At 42.2% G+C, this 16,559-nt stretch overlaps 1 protein-coding gene across 6 annotated transcripts in view; it reads right to left on the reverse strand.

Annotated features, from left to right (window-relative positions):
• The window catches only part of AFF4 (ALF transcription elongation factor 4), a 71,328-nt gene extending 55,242 nt beyond the window's left edge, over window positions 1-16,086 (reverse strand). The window contains exons 1-2 of one of the 6 annotated variants that reach the window (XM_072990204.2): window positions 15,738-15,830; window positions 15,111-15,232 (exon numbers count right to left, since the gene is read on the reverse strand). The gene's annotated coding sequence lies outside the window, so the exon portion shown is untranslated. Of the gene's footprint in view, window positions 1-11,075; window positions 11,219-15,110; window positions 15,233-15,737 lie in introns of those variants that run through there. The other 5 variants (XM_072990202.2, XM_072990201.2, XM_072990206.2 and 2 more) reach the window with 5 other exon arrangements.
• Between the last annotated feature and the right edge of the window lie 473 nt (window positions 16,087-16,559).

Genomic DNA, 16,559 nt, shown 5'->3' on the forward strand with positions numbered 1-16,559 from the left:
AGAACAAACAGCTCATCACATTCAATGCCAGTGAATGAGACATGATGCAATGTGATTCCCACTTGCCAATATTTGGATATGAATGATAAATAAGCTTTCAGCACAACTATAAATAACTAGCTCTCTGTAACACTGAACTATGCTGGATATCCTCAAACATGTACAATATGATGTCTAGCCACAAACTACAGGCAGAAGTAGCTACAGATTCTATAGCAGACTCAATAAAACATTAATACATTCCACATATATACTGAAAGTTTGTATATAACTGTCACATACAGCACTGATGGTACCTGTCTGTCATGGGTTTGGAGGGAAAGTTCCATCCTATGGGGAGTGGAAGGCGGGACATCAGGGGGGAGGAGCTGTACTGTATATATTTGGGGGAAGTCCTTCGTAAGAGAGCTGACGTGGAGAAGTGGAGTTGGAGTCTGTGGGTCAGACTGGGTACAACTGTTCGTCAGATAGTACATACCTGATAGGTTCAGGTTTCTATCTAGGTAGCCAGAACGGATAAGTTCAGGGTCTGTGCGTTACCTTAAAGTGTTCCGTGGGAACCAATCTGTTGTATGTGTATGATTGGGACTATCCCAAGTTCCAGTATCCTATTTACCTGATCCTTTTATTTACCCTGTTTGTTTTTTCAATAAACCTTGTTCTCTTGTTTATTAAAATCCATTCCTGGTCTGGGTGACTTGAGAGAGCGAATGGTTGGTGGCAGCATAACTACAGGGTGGGATACTCCAGTAGGTCTGGGGTTGCTACAATAACATACCTTTAAACTCAATTTTCTACAAAAAACTAAGACACAATATATATACCACACATCATCATCATCATCAAGATGACAAACATTGTGTGACACTTTAAAGACTAACTGCTATTTTTAATGTGAGCTTTCATGGACAAGTCCACTTCCTCAGACATAAACAATAAGCTATTAGTCTTCCCTATAGGCAATAACATATTTTGTGTCACGAAAAGTTGTAAAACCTTGCTTCTAAAAATGTATTACGTCTGGTAAAAAAAATGATTGTTTATCATGTATGAAAGAACTCTGAAAATGCAAAATCATGAAATTATTACCACCGCTGACTGAGTAGCTCAATCCTATGGGATACATTTTTCAAAATAAAGACTGTTCCTAGATAAAAATATATTAGAAACTGTTGTAATCAAAATTATAGTTTAACACACATTTTATTAGGGCTGAACTCTAGCCATTGTTTCTGAAACCTATTAGCATGGATACAGAATTCCTATTAGTGGAATTCCGCTTACCGACTGTTCCAGCTGGAAGAAGACTCCTGTCCTCTGAAGGTGCCGGCTACAAACACTGGTGAAACGTTAGGAACAAAAAAAAATTAAGAACACAGCCAAACAGCCCGGAAAACCCACAACAACCATCGGATCCTGGCCGTGAAAGCCTTCGAGAATATGACAGACACTACTTTAGTTGATTCTTGCTTTGCCCTACTCTGGAACACTGTGGGAGACATCATGGTGGAATGCAGAAGGAAGACAGAATATGCAAAATTTGCCTTTATCCCATCCCTTCAATTGGAGTCTGTATTAAACCTCAAATTCATGCATGGCCAGAAGCCCTTCCTTTCACAGAAGGGACATTTTTGCTTTAAAACAAGATATGAAGAGAGCACACACACTTTGTTTTATGCCAATCTGAACTTTAAGGTGCTCCATTCATCTTTTAAAAAAGAAAGGTTTTAAAGCAAACACATGGATGATAATGAGGATGACAATGACTACGACTACGACTACGACTACTACTATTTTGCCATCACTGCATGACCAAAATTCAATATTATCACAGCAAATTCACTGTTAGGTGATAGGAGCATATCTCAACTTAATTTATGCATCCTAATATTTGTTGGAATCACAAAGTCTAAACTGGCAATCATGCAGGTGGTATGTGTAATTTTGTCAGCTGTCCACTGCAAGCCCTGACATGTCCAGGTTGAGCAACTGACTATGTGATAGACAGCAAAATACAAAAACCATTTGTATGACTGCCCTTACATGTATTTCACAGTATAATTTTGGCCTATAAATCTACAAGCCACAGCATTCAGGACAATAACTGCAGGACAGAGAAATTATATCAACCGTATTTGGAAACAGGCTAATCATCATTCCAGAGAATCCTGTCTTTATATTTTTAGCTCTTGTACTTGTACAGAGGAACAATCACCAAGTCCTTTCTATGGTAGATCTATTCATGAACTGAATACATTTTATATATATGACAGTTCCCAATGTTTTACCCCATTCTAAGAAATAAAAGCCATACCATATAGCACTCACCAGTACAACTACAGTGGTGCCTCACACAACGATGTTAATTGGTTCCAAAAAAATCAACGTTGTGTGAAACATCGTTCTGTGAAACACCATTTCCCATAGGAATGCATTGAAAACCGGTTAATCCTTTCCAATTGGAACGGATTGCCGTCCTTGAGCGAAAATCCCCATAGGAAACATCGTTGAGTGAAACAATGTTTCCTCCATTCAAATGTATTGAAGCCGACTCAATGCATTTGAATGGCATTCCGATGTCTCTTTTCCCTCATTTAAAAGTGCCTTAAACTGTTTGAAACCTGTTTTAAATGCTTGGCATCGATAGTCCAGCTTGTGAAACGTACGCAAACTTAATTTGGTGTTGTTCTGAGGCGTCCTTAATTTTTGGTGATTTTTTGTTTTCTCCATTGAAAGCCATTAGACAGACCATTCAATGGCTTTCAATGGAGAAAACAAAAAATCACCAAAAATTAACGAAGACTCAGAACAACACCAAATTAAGTTTGCATACGTTTCAGGAGGTGGGCTAACAATTGCAAGCATTTAAAACAGGCTTCAAACAGTTTAAGACACTTTTACAGGAGCGAAAAGGCACATCGGAAAGGGCTCTTTGATCTCCGTTTCCCTGCTTTTGAAGCTCTTTCCGATGTGCATTTTCGCTCCTGTAAAAGTGTCTTAAACTGTTTGAAGCCTGTTTTAAATGCTTGCAATCATTAGCCCACCTTCTGAACCCTACGCAAACTTAATTTGGTGTTGTTCTGAGTCTTCGTTAATTTTTGGTGATTTTTTGTTTTCTCTCTCATTGAAATGTATTGGACAGACAGTTCAATAGAGTTCAATGAGGGAAAAACAAAAAATCACCAAAAATTAACAATGACTCAGAACAACACCAAATTAAGTTTGCATAGGTTTCAGGAGGTGGGCTAACGATTGCAAGCATTTAAAACAGGTTTCAAACAGTTTAAGGCACTTTTAAATGAGGGAAAAGACATTGTTGTGTGAAAATCCCCCATAGGAAACATCGTTGTGTTAGGCGGCAAATTTATCAGAAAAAGCCATCGTTGTGTGAATTCATCGTTGTGTGAGGCACCCGTTGTGCGAGGCACCACTGTAATTCCATTACCTTAGCGTAAAGATAACCATGAAATCAAATCTTGCAAAGTTATTTGTTCACATTAGAGTGACCCACTACGGCAAGAACTGGAAATAGTTTGTTTGTCTGTCTATTTATTTACCACCCAATTAACTGATGGGCGCTACTCAAGATGGTTTACAGTAAAAGAAAATATTCAAACACATAACATATAATCGGACCAGCAGCTCAAATACATTGTGATTCAATTGAGGATCCCCTTAAAGGATTCTTTAAACAGCAGTGTCTTAAGCATCCTCATGAAGGCTGGAAGAGAGGGGACCTGGAGAAGCTCTAATGGGAGCCCATTCTATAAGGATGGAGACACAACAAAGAAAGCTAAATTCTTTGTGATGGTCTTACATAGTACTTTATGTGTGGGAACTACAAGGCATTGGGAATCTGGGAGTCCCTGTGTCCATTATGCCTTAGGACAGTGGTCCCCAACCTTTTTGTCACCGGGGGAAGGCCAGGATCCATGTGCGGGGAAGGTGGGGCACCTCAGGCACTTGGGTGCATGCATGAAGGGGTGCTCACACGGGGGGGCGCACTCATATGCATGCGTGAAGGGGCATGGCGCTCGGGGGTGCTTGCGCGGGTGTATGCGCATGAGCAAACCAGGAATTGGGGACCCCTGCTCTAGGAAACTATCAAATTTCTAATGGATTGCAGCTCCTGAAGAACCTAACCCTCTTAGCTACTTTTCCATCTCCATGAAAATTCAGTCTTACTATATTGTCACAACTGCACTGTGTTACCACTTTGGGTAATGGCTGCCTATGTCCCCCTCTGTTAGCATCTGATGCTCATGTCCCTTTTTCTCACTACTGAATTTACTTCAAACCTCAACACACAAACCACCCCTAACATAAAGCCTTTGACATAATATTTCAGTCCATATTTTCAGCTAAAACTAAGCCAAAGCATATACAGTGGTGCCTCGCACAACGATGTTAATTGGTTCCAAAAAAACACAGTTCTGTGAAACATCGTTCTGTGAAACACCATTTCCCATAGGAATGCATTGAAAACCGGTTAATCTGTTCCAATTGGAACGGATTGCCGTCCTTAAGCGAAAATCCCCATAGGAAACATCGTTGAGGGAAACGCGGTTCCCCAATTGAAATGCATTGAAGCCGACTCAATGCATTTGAATGGGTTTGCGAAGTCCCTTTTCGCTCCTGTAAAAGTGCCTTAAACTGTTTGAAAAGTGTTTTAAATGCTTGCAATCGTTAGCCCACCTCCTGAAACCTATGCAAACTTAATTTGGTGTTGTTCTGAGGCGTCCTTAATTTTTGGTGATTTTTTGTTTTCTCCATTGAAAGCCATTGAATGGTCTGTCCAATCGCTTTCAATGGAGAAAACAAAAAATCACCAAAAATTAAGGACGCCTCAGAACAACACCAAATTACGTTTGCATACGTTTCACAAGCTGGACTATCGATGCCAAGTATTTAAAACAGGTTTCAAACAGTTTAAGGCACTTCTACAGGAGCGAAAATTGACATCGGAAAGAGCTTCAAAAGCAGGGAAACGGAGATCAAAGAGCTCTTTCCGATGTCCCTTTTCGCTCCTGTAAAAGAGCCTTAAACTGTTTGAAAAGTGTTTTAAATGCTTGCAATCGTTAGCCCACCTCCTGAAACGTATGCAAACTTAATTTGGTGTTGTTCTGAGGCGTCCTTAATTTTTGGTGATTTTTTTGTTTTTTCTCTCATTGAAATGCATTGGAGACAGTTCAATAAGAGAAAAAAAAATCACCAAAAATTAAGGACGCCTCAGAACAACACCAAATTAAGTTTGCATAGGTTTCAGGAGGTGGGCTAATGATAGCAAGCATTTAAAACACTTTTCAAACAGTTTAAGGCACTTTTACAGGAGCGAAAAGGGACATCGTTGTGCGAAAATTCCCCATAGGAAACATCGTTGTGTGAGGCAGCAAATTTTTCAGGAAAAGCCATCGTTGTGTGAATTTATCGTTGTGTGAAGCACTCGTTGTGCGAGGCACCACTGTACATCTACATTTGCATTCACTGCTTGCTACCTATGCCTGCCATTACTTCCGCTTTTCCATATTCCTGGCCTCACCTAGGCTACAGATTCTTAAGGACAGGAACCTCATCTCTGGATTTTATTTATGTTATTGTTAAAGTTCACCCTCCTGGAAGGGTGAGCTCAGATAGTGATACTTGGGTCTCTATGTGTGATGTTCTGATGTTGACCTATGGGGTTCTTCAGGTTTACATTCTATTTGCCATTCTATCTAATACACAAAACCCCTGAGATTTTTGGGCCACCAACACACAAATGACACTCAACTCTAGCACATGCACAAATGGCGGCGCAACGCTCATACGGGCATGCTGGAGCATGCGTGCATGTGCAAATCAACTGTGTGGGGGTGACTGCATGCAGGGGCAGGGTGTCTGTCTCCATGGCCTGGTCCAGCTCAGGCCACAGACTGGCACTGGGCTGCGGACCAGAGGTTGGGGACCTCTGACTTAGAGGAAATAATTCATCATGAACAGAAGAGAAACAAGACAACCGTTCCAAGCTACAGATACATTGAATGTTGAAATCCTAACAAGAATTTACTGACAAATATGGTAAACAAAACCGTGGCCAACAGATTGGAAATGTTCAATATACATTATAATCTCCAGAAAGGAAACAGAAATGAGTGCAGTAACTGCAAAACAAGTGTATTAATTTTCCATGCAAGCAAAATGATGGTCAAGGTTTTGCGGTAAAGACTTCTACCCTATATGGAGATATATGTCAAATATTCAGGCTGGATTTTGAAAAGAAAAGGCACTAGATATCACATTGCAAATATAAATTGCCTACTGAAACATATGAAAGATTTTCAGATCATTTGCTGCTTTATAGAATATAGCAAAACCTTTGACTGTGTAAACCATGAGAAGCTATGAGTTGTTCTAAAAGAAATACTGTATTTTTTGTGTATAAGACACCTCCATGTATAAGACGCCTCACCACTTTTCTAACCCAAAATTAAGAAATCCAACCAGGGCTTAACAAGTGGAGGGGGAAAGGGATCAAAGTGCTGCAGGATCGCTTTGACCCCTGCTTTCTTCAAAAGGTGGGGAAAAGGGATCAAAGCAATCCCATGGCTGCACGATCAATTTGATCCCTTTCCCCCTCATGCAACCACGGGATTGTTTTGATCCTTTCCCCCTCTCCTTTTGCTAAGCCCCATGGGACTTAGCAAGTAGAGGGGAAAGCAGGGATCAAAGCGATCGTGCAGCACTTTCATCCCTGCTTTCCCCTCCTTTTGCTAAGGCTTAGCAAAAGGAAGGGAAAGCAGGGATCAAAACGCTGCACTATCACTTTGATCCCTGCTTTTCCCCTCCACTTGCTAAGTCTTAGCAAAAGGAGGGAGAAGCAGGGATTAAAGAGCTGAATGATCGCTTTGATCCCTCCTTTCCCCTCCATTTGTTTTTGTTCTCTCCACACATCTCTCTTATACACGTCTTTCCATGTATAAGACTATCTTCAATTTTTAGTCTAACGATTTTAGACAAAAGTGGCATCTTATCCATGGAAAAATACAGTAAGCTAGGTATCATTAAAAGGGAATTGAAAATAGCTAACATTCTAATGCCATTGTACAAAATGATAAGATCACACTTGGAGTACTGCGTACAGTTCTGGTCGCTGCACCTTAACTAGAAAAGGGGCAGAAGTGAGCAACTAAAATGATGACTGGGCTGGGGCACCTCCCTTATGAGGAAAGGCTACAGCGTTTTGGGCTCTTTAGTGTAGAGAAAAGGCACCTGAGGGACATGACTGAGACATATAAAATTATGCAGGAAATGGATAAAGTGGAGAGAGGGAAGCTCTTTTCCCTCTCTCACAATACCAGAACCAGGGGACATCCACTCAAATTAAGTGTTGAGAGAGTGAGAACAGAAAAAAGAAAATATTTCTTTACTCAGTGTGTTGTTAGTTCATGAAACTCCTTGCCACAGGATGTGGTGGTGGCATCTGGCTAAATGCCTTTAAAATGGGACTGGACAGATTCTTGGAGAAAAGGTCCATTGCAGGTTACAAGCCATGATGGGAATGTATAATGTCCAGACTTAAAAGGAAGGTACCTCCAAATGCCAGGTGCAGGGAAGGGGTGTCAGGAGACAGGTGTCTGGTAGTCTCATGTGCTCCCAGAGGCATCTGATAGGGCCACTGGAAGCTGGCCTAGATGGGCTCTTGGCCTGATCCAGCAGGGCTCCTCTTATAATCTTATGAATGCGCCTCAACACTTAATTGCTCTCATGTGCGACCTATATTCTGGACAAGCAGCTAGTGTTAGGACAGAATATGCAGAAACAGAATAGTTTTCTATAGGCAAAGGGTCAGATAAGAGTGTATTTTATTTCCCTATCTGTTCAATCCATATGCAGAACATGTCATAAGGAAAGCTGGATTATATTCAGATGGGGGAGTAAAAATTGGAAGGAACATCAATAATTTAAGATATGCAGATGACACCATAACATTGGCAAAAAATAGCAATGATCTAAAATGACTGCTAGTGAAGGTGAAAGAAAAAAGTGCAAAAGCAGGACAACAGTTGAAAATTTTAAAGACAACAATCAGGCCTACAGAACTACATAACAAACGATACTTGTTTAGAATAGCAGTTTGCAACTAGAGCAAACCCACCTAATCAATGCAGATTTGATAACTCCTCCATAAGTTGCATGAGTCAACAGGCCTACTCTAGCTGCAACTTACTACAGTAAGCAACAAGATTTTTAACTACTGCTTGATAAAAAAATACATTCATTTTATATTAACCCTTCAAGCTAAATTCTGTTTCCTGACTATTTTAATGAAAATGCCAGGCTATGTCACAGAATATTCTTTTTTCATTACTGTACTGTATTATTTTGGAAAGCTAGTAGGAAAGCTGCTTGCCTGTGTTGTGCTGAAGAGGCTACAGGTGCTTGCAGAGTCTATCCAGAATCACAGTGTGGATTTCGAGCTAATAGATCCACCATTGACATGGTATTCTCCCTCAGACAGTTGCAGGAGAAATGCAGGGAACAACAACAGCCACTCTTAGTGGCCTTTACAGATCTTACAAAAGCATTTGACTTGGTTAGCAGGGATGGCCTTTTTAAAATACCTCCTAAGATTGGATGTCCTCCTCAACTCCTTAGCATCATCAGGTCCTTTCATGAGGGAATGAAGGGCACTGTAGTTTTTGATGGCTCAATATCAGATCCCTTTGACATATGAAGCGGAGTGAAGCAGGGCTGTGTCCTCGTGCTGACCCTGTTTGGGATATTTTTTGTTGTCATGCTGAAGCATGCCTTTGGAACTGCAACAGAAGGTATCTATCTCCGGACTAGATCAGATGGAAAGTTCTTTAATCTCTCTAGATTGAGAGCAAAGACCAAAGTCCAGCTGAAATGCATGCAGGACTTCCTGTTCGCCAGTGATGCAGCCATTGTTGCCCACTCTGCTGAAGATCTCCAACAACTCATGAATCGTTTTAGCAAGGCCTGTCAAGACTTTGGACTATCAGCCTGAAGAAAACACAAGTCATGGGCCAGGGTGTGGACTCACCTCCCTCTATTATCATCTCCAAGCAATTATTGGAGGTTGTCCATGAATTTGTGTACCTTGACACTCTCTCCCTAGATGTCAAGCTGGATAGACGCATTGGCAAAGCAGCTACCATGTTCTCAAGACTCACAAAGAGAGTATGGCTCAATAAGAAGCTGATGACATACACCAAGATCCAGGTCTATAGAGCCTGTGTCCTGAGCACACTCCTCTACTGCAGTGAGTCCTGGACCCTTCATGCACGGCAGGAGAGAAAGCTGTACACGTTCCATATGAATTGCCTCCAACACATTTTTGGTATCATGTGGCAGGACAAAGTTCCAAACAGAGTAGTCCTAGATAGAGTTGGAATTTTCAGCATGTATACATTACTGAAACAGCAATGTCTGCATTGGCCTGGGCATGTTGTAAGAATGGCTGATGGTCGGATTCCAGAGGATCTCCTGTATGGAGAATTAGTGTAGAGACATTGCCCCAGAGGGAGACCACAGCTGCGATACAAGGATATCTGCAAGTGGGATCTGAAGGCCTTGGAAATGGATCTCAACAGATGGGAAACCCTGACATCTGAGCATTCAGCCTGGAGGCAGGTGGTGCATCATGGCCTCTCCCAATTTGAAGAGACCCTTGTCCAGCAGGCCGAGGCAAAGAGGCAGTCACAAAAGCAGCAAAATCAGGGAGCCAGACGGGGTACAGATTGTATTTGTCCTCAGTGTGGAAGGGATTGTCACTCTCAAATTGGCCTTAACCACACTAGACGCTGTTCCAAGTATCCACGTAGAGCACGATACCATAGTCTCTCAAGACTGAAGTGTGCCTATTCCTAGTATACCTCATTGGGTTGGAGTGGCTAGTTACAGAGCCAGGAGCATGAAATTTTAATCCTCACTGTGCTTTCTAGGAGCTAAGCCATCAGATATCTCCCAGAACACAAGTAGCTGATCTGGCTACATGTATAGTGCCAAAGTATCACCAGAAGGAAGGACGTGTAAACTACTTGTAAATAGTTTCTAGTGATAAACTCCATGATTGTCACCATAAATCAGAAACTAATTGATTGTCCATAATTAATTACTGTTTTCTGTCAAAAAAAATTTGTTTTGAAAAATACAGTGTTTCATAACATCCCACAGGCAACAAAACAGATCAATACTAATCAATCTGAGAAGTTGCAAATGTGAAAACTTTTTCTGGGATAATCATCATTGGGAAATTTAAATGAAACATATACTAAAAACCATTGTTGTTGTTTAGTTGTTAAGTCATGTCCGACTCTTTGTGACCCCATGGACCAGAGTACGCCAGGCCCTCCTGTCTTCCACTGTCTCCTGGAGTTAGTTCAAACTAAAAACCATACATATTACTTATTTGTAGACAGTTAAAAAAACTGAAAATGCACATACTCCACTGTCTGGTTGCAAATAAAAAAATGAACTGAATTTCCTGTTCCACCAAACAGATTGCAGATGTAAGTAAAATCAAAAGTAGCTTTTAATGAATGAGACTACACAAGTATATTCCACTATCCCAATCACTATAACCAATCACTAATGATTCAGAAGTTTTCCAAGTTTGAATTGTTCAGTAAAAACTCCTTTACTCTCTGATGTCCTTATCATTGTTCAGTTAAACATCTTTACTTTCTGATCTCCTTATTGTTGTTTTTGTTTTAGTTAATATACTGCTAACACTAAGCTCTCTCTCAAATCCAAGTGAAATAGAGACATCCCTCTGTCTGGCATGACACATTGAATTGCAAGTTGAATTCAGTCAAGAGTCAAACTATGTCTGATATGACATGAGAGTCCTATAGCACAGCGATCCCCAACCTTGGGCCTTCAGATGTTCTTGGACTACAACTCCCAGAAGCCTTCACCACCACTTCTGCTGGTCAGGATTTCTGGGAGCTGAAGTCCAAGAACATCTGGAGGCCCAAGGTTGGGGATCACTGCTATAGCAGATCTCAGCACCTTCCGCTCATAGTTTTTATTTGAGCTTTTTTTTTATTGGGGCACATTGATAAATCAATTACCTAGCAGGCATTGCACCTAGTGACACAGGAACAGAAGTAGCAGTTAATAGTGATAAATTCAAAACATCATATACTCTTCAACAGCCATCCTATTCCGATGATATTAAAATCAAAGAAAAGTTTTTTCAGAACATCTGTAAATTCTGAAGGAACAACAGAGAACATCAGTATTATAATGTGAAAAGAAAGATGTTTACATTTCTTAAAATGGATGGAACTTAAGCAAGTCTAACCCCCTGATCATACACAGAACTGAGTTACCTGGAAGTCAATTCATAGGCTACAGACCAAAGTTCGCAGAACTAAGGTAAACCTAAGAAACTGGGTTTTCATACCAATAGTCCTTTGAAGGAATGGAGAAGAACACGAGCACTGAAAACGTGGCTCTTCCATCAGGCTTTCCCTGAGCGTTACGTTGCTGATATTTCTGCTTCCCTTTTATCATCCTTTTTGCCATCCTTTCATCATCCTTTCTACCATCTTTATAGCCACCTGCTTTAATTTATCCTACTAGTTATTGTATCTGTTCAATGTTTGCATTATTTTATTCTTATTGTATTTTAATATTGCATTGTTTGTCCTGTTGTTAGCCAGCCAGAGTGGCCTGGCTGCCATATGGAGCAGGGTATAAATCTAATAAATTAATTAAATAATTAAATAATTAAATAATTAAATAATTAAATAATTAAATAAATAATTAAATAAATAAATAAATAAATAAACAAACAAACAAACAAACATACAACTTCACATCTACACCAGTGACCTCTCTGCCACTCAATGTGTACTATGGAAAATTTGATGTCAGCTACCGCAAATGATTCTGATGTTACCATTATTGGGTACAAATTATGTGATATATTTATAAATTGAACTGCAGTGCCTCTGACATGAACAAAAAAATAATTGGGTTCTTACACTGTGCTTAGTTGTCTTTCCTGTTTCAATTGTGTTCTTGTGTCTAACATTACTGTGAGCTACCTTCAAACCCATATTTTGCACTAAGATGTAATATAAATCCAATAAATACATAAATTGTCTAATCTTCTGTATCCTTGCTATGGCTCTGATTTAAGATCACACCACTTAGAAACTACTATTACCTCCAAGAGAAGGGAAAGCATATACTAGCACCAACCCAGGAACCACAAATGCCAATAAAATACTTGCAAAAAATGAACAGACAGGTGATAAAGGGACTCTTCTTGTTATATACTAACCCTGTGGGTTACATAAATTTCCTTCACATACAAGTGGAACGCATGACACAGATTTCTTCATCACTCTACTGCTAGTCTCCTCCCACCAGGTTAGTAAACATTTTTACAGGCTAGTGACTTCTGAGGCCATATTCACAAAGCTAACATAACAATACATAACTTAATTCAGCCTTCTCCAGCATGGTACCATCCACAGACCCTGATGTTGGAAATGACAGGATTTCTTATCCAAATGATCTGGACAGCCTTACATGAAGAAGGCTGAATTAACATATAAGGTGTTTACGCTGCAGCTAATATCTCTTGCTAGGAGTGGATTCAAGTTGAAAGGGAAGTTACTTTTATTAATTGACAATGAAGGGTATGCTTTTATAACTACAGCAACATCCTGTTGTTACACTTTACAGTAATATTGTACATATACTTAAATATGCCAACAGATCGTTTCCAGTGGGGAATCCTAATAAATTTAAAATCGAATGCATTTAGATTTGATCATTCTACAGGCTGCTATATCTCAGAGTAATACCATACACATGCTAAAATAAACTAAGATATTATTCTATAATGGATAGTTCATATTTTGGTTGAGCAGACTTGTTGAAATCAGTGGTAGGAAAGGTTGTGACTAGAGATGGGGGTATTCAGATCCGTATATGAATACCCCAGCACAGGTGGACATAATGAGGGTCCAGCCCCATGGGGCTGAACAGACCACTCACCAATCTCCCGCAGGTGCTGCGGAGCCTTCCAATGGCTCTGGAGATTGCGTTTGGGGCAGCTTCTGGCAGGAGGTGGGACGACAAGCCTCTCTGCTAGGTCGAAGAGTGGCTCACCGAACATGGTCTCCGGAACCATTGGAAGGCTCCACGGCGCCTGCGGCGAGTCAGTGAGTGGACCGTCTGGCCCCATGGGTCTGGATCTTCATTATGTCCACCTGTGTGGGGGTATTCGTATATGAATGTGAATACCCCCATCTCTACTAGTGACTCATTAATGAGTCTACTCTGGTTAAATCTGTATTCAGCCCGTTGTTATTTGGCAGTACACTTAAAAATGAAGTCCATCCAAGGTACAGAATTTAGGTTTCAAACCAACCAATAGTTAAAGCAGTCAAACTGCATTTTTTTTATCTTTTTATCTTTAGTGGAACCAGCCAATGTACACATAAATATTCCACCTCAACTGTCAGTAGGACAAACAGATAAAGCAAGGCAGAGTAACAAATCAAAGAAGGAAACATGAATGAGGATAAATATTTTTTTGTACTCACTCATATTTTTGATAGACAACTTTTGCTCCTCATATTCTTTCACCATGTTTCATATCATAGTGCTAAAAGAATGATGTTCTGACACCTTTATTCAATATGGAGTTTGTTCCAACTCAAATTTGGAGCATATTCAATTAAATTAAGCCACATTAATTTAAATCAAGATATGAGTCTATGTAAAAATACTTATTTTTTTGCATTTCTCCTGTAGATCCCAACAAGCATAACCATGTTAAAACTCTGATGACACAATTGTAAGCCAGAATGATTCTACTGTACAGTAGCCTAATGACAGGGCCCATTACAAAGGGGGCACTTGGTGTGGGCCTTCACATTCTTGGAGGGCCTTATATTAAAAACATATCACAAATTCTTAAAATTCTGTTTTGGCATTCCTTCATTTTTAATATACCAGGATGCATGAAAAATATAAGTGGCCCAGGCCTCTGAGAAGCTCGGACAATACGGTAGATATAAAGAAAACATATTTCTAGCAAGAAATCTTTCAGTATAATAACAGTATTAATCTACAATTCCATTATTTAAGATCAGAGCAGGACACCATTTCTGGAGCATCTTTGCAATCTTAACTAGGATCCTAATGCTAAATTCATCTCAGCAGTGGAACTGTCAGCTTTTTACATGTTAAAATAAATGCAGGACGCACAAACTGTTTCAAACAATATCTGTGCTTCTTGGAGGCCTCAGGAAGCAAAATTTGCCTTAAAGATAAGGTACTCTCCTCCCTCTTCTTTACATGTAGAAAAGCAGCAAACCTGATCAGGGGTTGCTTCCCCATATGTTCTGGGCAAACCAAAGCCTCTGGAAGTTGCTCACTCCTGATTTAAATCTTTTAGCCTCTTTCCAACCTCCACTTTGGTCAAAACAATTTTGTACTCTTATGCAAGTAATCAGAAAGCTTTTCATGTATATTTATATGCCACTCAGCAGTTTTAACAGCTTTTAGGAAAATATCAGGAGTCATACCAATATGCTGCTCAATTATCCAAATGTAACCAATTCATGTATTATATCCATTCAGGCTCAAAGGCAGTTGACACATCTCACAAAACAAGTATTATATAAACCTGCCCTCAATTCAACCATTAGGAAAAGAATACAGGTACTTGCATGAGGCCTGTTATAACCAGTAAGTCTCCTCAAACTAGGGTTTTGGATGGGAATAGTGGTGATTAAACTCTCCTTCTGAAGATCAAATTACAGTACTGCACTTACTTGGAAAAACAAATGAAGTTGGTCAGAAAGGCCACTGGCTAGCCCTCCCTGTTTGCTTCAGAAAGCTGCTCAGTACTTTAAAAGACAGCAAACTGAAAAAACAAAAGCACTGACGTCAAGCACCAGAGGAGGATTAAACCCAACTAAGGCAAAAGGGGGAAATGAGATGGCTTAGTTAGCAAAACCACCCTGGAAAAACCTAAAGGTACTTTATCTCTGCTCATTTCGCCAGAATTCCGGGAAAGAAAGGTGCTGTCATCTCACCCTCGCTTCTACTTTTAAATGCAGAAAAACGTAAATACTTGCTTGGATCTGTGCATGGATTATATGTTTATTGATTACAAAATCTCTGTCCCACAAAGCCCCTTGTGGGTTCATCTCGCACGCAGGCCTCGGAATCTCGGCACTTCCCGTCCTTCGGAGAACCCCTCAAGACACAAGAGACACAAGGAAGGGAAGGGGAAGAAGGGGAGGCAGGCAGGCGGGGGGCGAAATCCCTCCATGTGGAAAAAACGAAGCGGCGGCTAAGTCAGCGCCTCCCCCCCCCCCGCCCGTGGGAGAAGGAAAAGAGAGGAAGGCAGCTCTCGCAAACTAGGAAACAGGAACACGTTGACCCGACGACTCTCCGACGGGATGGGGCACGGAAGCAAGCAAGCAAGCAAGCAAGCAGCCGGAGGCGACGTCGGGCCTTGTTGGAGACCGTGACAAGCAGGCCCGCCTGGCCCACCGGAGAGCAGAAGGGAGCAGCGCCAGCGCCGCCGCCGCCTCGGCCTCGGCCTCCCACGCTACCTGGGCCAACGGGGCCTACCTTGCTTTGAATCGCCTCGCCTCGCCCCGCCCAGCCCCACCCCACCCCGCCGGCTCTTCAGGCATCGGCCGGAGCCCCGAGCCGCCCGCCAGCCAGGCCAGCCGGCCCGCCCGCCCGCCACTCACCTCCGCTGCCGGTTTTCCTACGCCGCAACCATTTCCCGGTTGGCGCAGCCGGGTTAGTGTGACGACGAGGGCCAAGTAGGCCCCTGGAGTCGGAGCCACGGGCGGAGAGAAGGGCGGGCCAGCGCGGATCACCGGGAGAAGGCAGGAGCGGCGGCGGCGGCGGCGGCGGCGGGACAGCAGCACCCTCTCCGGTTCTCCCGCCGCTCCATGGCTGGCGGCCGCTGAGCTACGGCTGGACGGAAGCGGGCGGTGGCGCTGCTGTTGAGGGGGTGGGGTGGGGGGGGCTGCCAGCTTCTTCGGCCGCCTCCTCCTCCTCCTCCTCCCCTTCCCTCGCTCTCTCTCCTTCTCTGTGGAGTCGGATTACCCAGCATCCCCCGCGCCAAACACAGCCCCGCCGCCGCCGCCGCAGCGTCCGGCCGCTGAGAGGAGGAGGAGGAGGAGGGGCCCGACCATGACGCTCCACGAAGGCCGCCGAGGGAGGAGGAGGAGGAGAGCCGACTTCAGCCCGAAAGGGCGGGTGGGACATGTGACCGGGGATGCGCGAGACTCCCGAGAACGCGCGCAAGAGGGGGGGGAAAAACTAAAACGGGAAGTGGGCGTCCTTGGCTTGTGAAGGGACGTGGACAACGCCCTTCCGACGGACGGGGCTCTTCCTACGTGCAAGGACAATGAGGGGGGACTGAGTCCCAGACCCAGGCGGCAGAGAAGAGCAGGTTCAGAATGGATAAGGAAGCATTCAACCCAGGATATCAGACACAAAGCCAAACAAAATAAGAGACCAAAAAAAAAAAAAAAACCATTGTGGCACCTTCAAGAAATATT

Source organism: Pogona vitticeps, chromosome 2 (assembly GCF_051106095.1).
Source record: "Pogona vitticeps strain Pit_001003342236 chromosome 2, PviZW2.1, whole genome shotgun sequence".
Taxonomy (NCBI): domain Eukaryota; kingdom Metazoa; phylum Chordata; class Lepidosauria; order Squamata; family Agamidae; genus Pogona; species Pogona vitticeps.